This window comes from Genypterus blacodes, unplaced genomic scaffold, assembly GCF_046128005.1.
Source record: "Genypterus blacodes isolate CSIRO-AG114 ecotype Tasmania unplaced genomic scaffold, CSIRO-AGI_Gbla_v1 ptg000112l_1, whole genome shotgun sequence".
Lineage (NCBI taxonomy): Eukaryota > Metazoa > Chordata > Actinopteri > Ophidiiformes > Ophidiidae > Genypterus > Genypterus blacodes.
Window position 1 is genome coordinate 1,582,501 of NW_027466916.1, and position 8,919 is coordinate 1,591,419.

Below are 8,919 nucleotides of genomic sequence, written 5' to 3' on the forward strand. Positions count from 1 at the left end.
GGGGCCTTTGTCTCCTTTCTGCTCTCTTAATAACTTCACCAGTGAGATTAAACAGCAAGTCAGCTGGAGGCGTGAGAGCAGGTTATCAAGAGTCTGCAGCCCTCGACCAGACAATGACCTGATTAGTCACGACGTGATATTGCATGCGACTTACACACACACACACACACACACACACACAGACACACACAAACATACACCAACACACACACACACACACACACACACACACACACACACATGCACACACACACACACACACGCTTTGCACAAAGCAGGAGAACGCTGTTTGTCCGCACAAAAGGATTTATATATTTATTTGCGTACGGAACAGAATGTTTTAGTCAGAATGTATAACGGGATGACGATGATGATGTGGGCTCAGTAGTCAATTTATTAGGTACCTGATGATGTCATTGCTTTAAATTAAACAAATAATTCAAGAAAGATAATTAAAAGAGTCAAACCTTTTCCATGTCCTTGTGGTTTTCCACTGCCTAGTCTCCCTCACACCCCTGCCACTGCCCTTGACCCAGGCACTAGACTGTAGATGTGGAGTTTGGGGAGGAAAGAATAATAAATAATAACAGGAATGTATCAGTTTGTCCCTAATAAAGTGACCACTGAGTGTAACACACTCACAATATTCCTTTGCAGTCATCATTTATGTTATCTATTTCAGTAACAAGCTCTTAATAAACTTTCATGTACACTGGAGATGTGTGTGTGTTGCATATGTGTGTGTGTGTATGACTTATGTGTGTGTGTGTGCGCGCATTAACGAGTCATTGTTCTGCCGATGAATCAGAAGCAGCGCCTAATGAGATGCAGAGAATACTTATTAGTTTGTCACAGCGCAGTGGCTCAGTCCGGTTGAATACTTTACACATGGAGACGATGAGTGAATGAAGGCTGAGGAGCTTCTTCCTCTCCAGACTGCAGGGAGCAATTTGGCTCAGAATGGGACTCGTTCACAATACTGCATAATTGCCATGTATTTTCTCTGCAGCTATACTGAGAGCTGGAGTGAATCACGTCCTCGTTCCTAAACGGGACAGTCTGGGGACAGCCTGGGGACAGGTTGGGGACAGTCTGGGGACAAACTACACGTGTCCAACTTTATCTGGACATTAAAGACAGCGGAGGCGCCTTCTGTTGCATCGATGATCTCTTCCTGCATTCCTTGATGAACACAGATTCCAAGCCAATCTGTCCTTTTCTCTTATATCCTTTCTGTACCGACACCCTCCCTTCCTTCCTTTCCAATCTTATGACACTTATTGACATTTGAAGAAGACATTTGAGAATCTGGACAAACAGGTCCGGGCACACACAGCTTGTGCCTGAGATTCCTGCCACCTCATGCACAACACAGATGAACCGCGAGCTTTTGGAGTGTGAAACCACTCAGGCCTGAATCACCGAACTGATCATCTTACATAAGAAGAAGGAGAAGAAGAAGAAGAAGAAGCAGGAGCGCTCTGGCTGGGTTCCGTCTCATACCAGCTGGACGGGATCGCTGTCAGTGAGCAATCACAGAAAGCAGAAGGAAGTGCTTCTGAAAGGAAAAGGACACAAGAACACGTGACATTGTTGACTCCAAATTGTTCTCAATGACCTCTCCGTCATCTGTGGTCACCCAGTTTGAGTTCTGCATGTATGTAATGGGGTTAGGGTGACGTTGAATGGGGCAGTTAGCTGTTTCCTGTTTCCTGTTTGAGGCCTGTGTGACCCACGGGGGCCACAGGTGGAGAGCGGCGATCTGTCCTCCGGCTCGGCTTCAACTGGCAGAGATTTGAATGAATACGAAGCTCCCACACCACCCACACACACACCACCTGCTCGCTCACAATCTGTGTGTGTGTGTGTGTGTGTGTGTGCGTGCGTGCGTGCGTGCGTGTGTGCGTGCGTGCGTGCGTGCGTGCGTGCGTGCGTGCGTGCGTGCGTGCGTGCGTGCGTGTGTGTGTGTTGTGCAAAGCTGTGGAAAGTGCATAGACACAACATTTTCAATAAGCATTTGTAATCCTGAAAGTACAAACATGAACAAAACTCCGGGCTATCAAACTTCTCTCTGCAAAACGTTAAATAAGTTGCTTTTGAGGATAATTCAGTGAAATCCCTGTTGATTGAATAAGAGCGGCACTTTAAAGAGGCTTGTCAGAGTCTGGTCTCCTACATATCACACCAGCACTTAGGGTGTGTGAGAGGCGTCTGTACCTTCTCACAGATGCAAATCAGAGCCTCCTACATGTGTGGAGTGTATGGCGCTTACATTAAGACAAGCAGGCGCTCGCACAGACGCCCACAGACACGGACCAGACATCTCCCCGTCTCTGTCCCTGTCAGTCTGGATGGAGACGCGTTCCCCAGGCAGCTTCTCCAAAATCCGTCCCCCACCTCCTGCTGTTGCGTCATGTGGACGCCCTGTTGCTTGGTGATATCCCATAATGACTCAAACCTCTTTTGGGGTGGGCGAGGAGGAGGACAGAGACAAAAGACTCAATCTGTCATGATGTCATCAGAGAGACACACTCATGGAAGTGGAAGGTTTCAGTGCTTGATGACTTGTTGCTACGGCGTCAACATGCCCGGAGACATCAGGTGACAGAGAGGAGATCTAAAGTCAAGTCAAGTCAAGTACGGGCAGGAATGTCAGTGAGTGAGTCTGGATGGAATTTTCCCCCAAAACCGTAACATTTAATGGAATTTAAAGAGGATAAAGTTTAAAGAGCTTCTGTGACGCTCCTCTCTTACTGCAGGTGGCCACAGTGTGAGTTCAGGAAGAGTAGAATAGAAGCAAGCGCCTCTCATCCACTCCCTGCTCACCGGTTTGTCTTTGGGTCCAGGTCGGTGATGGGAGACGTGGCGGCGGCCGTGCGGTGAATCATAATGTCATGACAACACGCTTCCTATAATATGCACTTCAGACGCGTGAGTCATCAAACGCAGCATTTCTAAGTAACAATAGACTCACCGGGGAGTATAGATGTATAAGGTAGAGATGTGAACGGGCCTCAAACCTATGAAAGGAGCTTCTCGTTCCAGATACTTCACTTGCTGCATTTGTGTGTGTGTGTTTTTTGTGTGTGTGTTTTTCCCGCCCTGATTGGTTTCACCTGTTCCTGCTTTGCCTCACCTGTTCTCCATCGCCCCTCGTTCCCCGGTGTATTTACTCTGTGTGTTTGCTTCCCTCTGTAACGGCTCAGCCCAGTGTAGTTTGTTTTATTTGCTCACCTTGTTTCCTGATCTCTGTGAGTATTTTGAGCTTTTTGCTTTCTGCTTTTCCCCTCTTGGCTTCGTATCATATTTCTGTGTTTCCCTGGACTGATCCTCTGTGTAGCAAACCTGCTTGTAGTAAAGACGTTTGTAACTCTGGCTGCTCCTGAGTGCTGAGTGGTGCGTTTCAGTTCACGTCTCTTGGTGAACAGAATGTCTGGGCGAGTGTGTGACATCATGAGGGATGAAACCCGCTGTGTGTTGTCACGGTGAAGCCTTTATTATTGTTTCTGCGCTGACCAAACCCAAACCTGGATACGTCCCGGTTGCCTTTGTGGTTGAGCTGGTGTGTGTACTTTGTGTGTGCTTTGTGTGTGTGTGAGCGCTGCCGGCCGTCTCCATCACACACAAATACATTTGTTATCCATTTGTACAATTTATTGAGCTGTCAGAGGTGAGCAAGGCCACAAATAGAGCCTGTCAGGAGGGAGATGGAGAGCCAGCTCGTCTGCCCTCTTCCTCATCCACATCATTGCAGAAAAGGAATTTCCATCAGGCCAGAGAGATGGGGGGGGGGGGGGGGGGGGAACAACTGAGGCTCCGTCTGGCTGAAGATAATGGAACAGAATCAAATCCTCCTGCCGAGTTCACTGAATGTCAACAAGCCAGCAGCAGCGTGCGTTTGGTTCTCCTGTTGCTGGTGTGTATGCATGTATTATGGAATTTCATGCTACTTGTGCTGATGGTGGTCGTCTTGGAAACTGTAACAAACCGGCTCAGGTCTGTCTCAGCGGTTGGGTCTTTGTGGGGCTTTGCAGAGCAGCAGCAGGCCAGACAAACCTGAGCACGTTCAATAGATCCAAACACAATCAGGTCAGCAAGCAGGAGATTTTGGTTTCATCGATATCAAAGCAAAGCGTCTGTCCCGTTCTGCAGTTGCTCTCTGTCATTGTGATCTGGCGCAGGAACCCAAGCTTTAAAGTCACGACTCAACTAAACACTTCTGACCCTCGGAAACGTCCGGTAAAACAGGAATCAGAGCTCCGTAAATCAGAGGGATCGGGTTTCACCATCTGGCCGCTGCAGGCCGGCCGGGGGCGGTGGCAGTAATTGAAGAGAGGACAGGAAGCGGCGGCGCTGAGGGTCCCGCCTCACAGACAACAACACGTCCCTGGCCTCTGTGACGGACGGCGTCCTGCTGTGCTGTCAGAGCGCTCAGCTGAAAGCCTCTAACTCTCTGTAATTGTCCCCCGTCTCTCCCCGTCCCGTCTCACTATCTGGCCTTGATTCTGACATGAAACACAACAACGTCCCTCTGCGGTACCATTTCAGTTTTTAATGTTGGGGAATAAACAGCATCAAAGTCACTTTCATCAAGGTCGGGAGCCCAATTTAAAGAGATTCCTCCGCGACCTCGGCTCAACCTTACTGATGCAACAGACACGCTGCGGTTGCCTTGTGACAGCGAGCCAGCTGCCGCCTCTTTCCTGGAAACGGCAGACGTGCGATGGCTGCACGCAACCTGAGGCGGCTCGTCCTTGTAGCGAATCAAAGGGCATTAGGGGAATCAGAAGGAGCGGGACGAGGACGAGTGTTCTTTCTGAAATCATCCGTGTAACGGCTTCGTCCCTGCAGGAGACGCGGCGAGGCGTTACGCAACCGCCGGGCAACAAAGACAGAATTAGACGTTAGCGTTATGATGCGATTTGATTTGAGGTGCGAACAATCAAAAGGGAGAGGAGGTGGAGGAAGAGAAGAAGAAGAAGAAGATGAAGAAGTGTTGTTGTGGATGACACGCTCCCTGGTAATGTGTTTCTCATAACACAGTGGAAATGGAAAACACCTTAAGCAGATGTGCTCTGTCCTGTTTATCACATGGCAGAGGGACGAGGCCTGCACGGCACCGCGCTCTCTGCTCTGCTCAGGTGTGCTCCAATTAGCACCCACGCACACACACACACACACACACACACACACACACACACACACACACACACACACACACACACACACACACACACACACACACACACACACACACACACACACACACACACACACACACACACACAGACACACACGTCAGTCCGGGGAGGCTGTGGGCATGTTGAGTCACCGGTGAGGACATTCATAGTTGCAATGAATGAGCCCGGATGAATCGACTCCCACGGGTGCAGCTTTTCCTAATTCCTCCTCTCGTATGAACCCCGTCTCAGGTGTTGGCGGCTAAGTGGACTCATCAGGGGAGTTCAGCGCTGTTTTGTTTCCATTTACAAGTTTTTTTCCCTTACAGAACCTGGAGCAGGTTTGTTGATTTTGCAGCAGAGAAAGTGTATTTTTTCCCCCAAGTGACTAATTAGAGCGTTTAGGCCTGCAGATAACACCTTAACTTTACATGAGCTCTAATTCCTAATCAGGGATTCAAAGTGGTCTCTGCGTGGGCCGGGCCCGGCTCTGAATGGGAGATCAGGTATTTACGCCGTGACATCTCAGCTATTTCTGCATACGTCCGAGCAATTATCACCTCTCACATTACAGACTCATTCACATGCTGAGGGCTTCATCCACGTTTCATTAATCTGCGCTTGGCTTTCTGCTTCATATTCAGTGAATAGAAGGTAGAGAGACTCGGATTCTCTGATTGGCTACGTCTGAAGGTATCGAGTTTAGGGTATCGGGCGTCTTTCTACCCTGGATTGGAAGGGAAAAGTATAATATAATGGTACACAGAAGTAGAAGTATTTGATTGTCAGATTGTAGATTGTAGTTGTGTGAATGTCTGTCAGAATCATGCAGATATGTGTGTGTGTGTGTGTATGTGTGTATCTGAGTGTATTCTGTTTGAGAATGAGGCAAACTGTTGTCTAGGCAGTAAACAGCAAACCGCAGACTATTTTTGCCTCATCTAGATAAAACCCTGCAGTCTTCTTCTTCTGCACTCACACTCAAAGTCTCACAGAGAGAGAGAGAGAGAGAGAGAGAGAGAGAGAGAGAGAGAGAGAGAGAGAGAGAGAGAGAGAGAGAGAGAGAGAGAGAGAGAGAGAGAGAGAGAGAGCGTGTGAGGACGCGTGGATCAGATGTGTTTTGTATATTCTGCGTTTACCATCCTGTGACTGGACGGCTCCAAGATGGCGGCTGCGTGGTTTTGAGCGTGACCCCGGTCATCCTCACACACTGATAGCTACACAAGCAGCCAGGGAGGTCTTTACATTCGGCCTCATTGGTATGGAGACGACGGTGTGTGTTAATGTGTGTAGCCGGTGACATGGAGGTCACGCAGGGTGAAGAGGTTCTCATACTGTTTGATTAGAACATCAGATGGCAGCAGGCGTGGTCTGAGACGTTACATCAGGGCCGACACCATACAGAGGTGACTGTGGTGCAGAGAAATGTCTAAGAACCTTAATTTAGTTGTACAGATTTGCTTATTTGTAATCATTTATGGACTGGATGGAGGTTTTGTTTGCTCCAGCTTTCCAGTTCAATGTTACATCATGTCTTCTTCTCTATCACACACACTTTAGAGGCTTTGAAGGCGTCTGAGTGTCTGCTCATAAGCTGCAGCAGCTCCTGGTCCAGACATGAAGGCGACTCTGGTATTATAAGAATTTAAACTCCTGACCTTTAACAGAAAGATCTTTTACAGTATTAACACCATAGCGTCCGTCCACTGAAAGACACGCGGGCGGAGTGTGTGTGTGTGTGCGTGCATGTGTGTGTGTGTGTGTGCAGATGGATGCCTGCTGAGGGTCTGATGAAGTCAGGGGGTCTGAGGCCGGATGGCGAGCCGTCAGGAAGGAGGAACCCGGCCAGGATTCTCTCACCTCCACAGTTTGGATCATCTCTGGTCCTGCTGAGATTTATATTAGCAAATTAGATTAAATTCAGGATTAGATGAGCAGATACAGAGTGTGTATGTAATGTGGAAGGTTTAGAGGGTTCAGAGAATCACTGAAATCCAATAAGAGTGGTATTGCTTGTAGACTTCCACTGTGCTTAAAGCAACACTTTAACTGTATCAAGGTCAAGACTCCATAATAATTAGAGCCTGAATATCAAAGACAAACACGTAAATACAAAGAGAGACAAATCTTTATAAACACACAGCATCTTCCTTCTTTTCCGGAGCTTTCCTGCCTCTAATCTTCCCTCAAACCTTCTCTAAGAGCGCTGATGACAATGTAATCCAATAGAAATGGAATTCATTAACACACTATTCACAGATTTGACAAAACCCTGGATTATTCTTTTTATGTCCGACCCTCCTAGCGGCACCAGAAATCTGTTAATTAAATTCATTTCATCAGCGGACTCCGCCGCGTCTCGCATGAAAAACACTGGCCCTGTTTTTCTCCTTGAGTAATTATTCTGTTCAAATAGCATATATTTCTCTCCAGGCAGAGTGTGCTCGGGCTGAATGGATGCTGCCGCTGCATAATGGTCCTCAGACGGTTGTTTCCTAGGCAACGTGGGGCGGGCATGTGGAGAGGGAGGTATAAAAACAGCAGAGGCTCCCTAACCAGTCTGACTCTGCTTAGAGCCACTGAGCGCTTTGGAGAAGTTGCGTTCCTCGTCTCTTTCTGTCCGCGTCCGCCCGTACTTCCGTCAGCCGCGTCCTCGTCTCGCTCCAGAGCTCGGCTGCTCAAGTATGATGCGACCCAAAGATTTACGCCAGGGCTCCGGCACCAAGACCTTCCTGGAGGCCATGCACGGGGGCAAAGTTCACCTGGCGCGTTTCATCCTGGACGCCTTGGACGGACGCATCATCAACTCCAAGACGGAGAACAGCCGCACCCCGCTGATGTACGCCGTCTGCCTGCAGGACGCCGGCGCCAGGGCCAAGTTCACCAGGATGCTGCTGGAGAAAGGGGCCGACGTCAACTGCCAGGACGAGGACGGACGCACAGCGCTGAGCCACACCTGCGAGCTGGGACACCTCGACACAGTCAAGCTCCTGGTGCAGTTCAACGCTGACCCGGACGCCTCTGATGTCTGGGGGAACAGCGCTCTGATGTACGCCGCTTTCTCTGGACACAGCCAGATCCTGGAGTTTCTGATCCGGGCTTTCAAGCGGCTGGGACTCAGGCTGGACAGAACCAATAACGCCGGGCACTCGGCCATCGAAGTGGCCAACTTCTTTGGACACAACCAGTGCGTCCAGATTCTGAACTTTACACCCAGGAGGGGCGTGGGCGCAGAGGAGCCACAGGCTGGTGGGGAGGCAGAGGGGGAAGGAGAGTGCCGACTCCCCAACAGGCTCCCCAAGCACATTCTGGAGAGATTCTCCAAGCACTTCCACAGCAACAACGAAGACCAACTGCCCGGGGTGTTTCAAAGGCGGCTCAAGATCGGGGACAGCGGCGGGTTATGGAACCGCTTCAGATGTCCCAGGAGTCAGTCACAAGAGGACAACCTCCGTCACAACTGGGCTCTGCCTCCACAACTGGAGAGGAGCCCGACAGAGGGGGACCACGGCGCTCTGTTCACATCCAAACAACTGCAGAACTACCAGATCCGAGAGCTAAGGGCGACTAAAACACTGAACTCTCTGCGGCAGTTGAGCCAGAAAGATGTCAGCCGAGAGAAGGGACTTCCAGAGAAAACAGAGAGGTTTGCTGTGTGGGGGAAAGCAAAGTCCTTCAACTTGGACCTGCTGAGCGGCAGGAAGCAGTCGTATCAGGGAGACGTGTGTGACATTAACCT

General features: G+C 49.6%; 1 protein-coding gene across 1 annotated transcript in view; it reads left to right on the forward strand.

The window, feature by feature from the left end:
• Positions 1 to 632, forward strand: part of plcb2 (phospholipase C, beta 2) — a 14,735-nt gene extending 14,103 nt beyond the window's left edge. The window contains exon 31 of the mRNA XM_076161530.1: positions 1 to 632. This exon is cut by the window's left edge and continues 431 nt beyond it. The gene's annotated coding sequence lies outside the window, so the exon portion shown is untranslated.
• Positions 633 to 8,919: the final 8,287 nt, after the last annotated feature.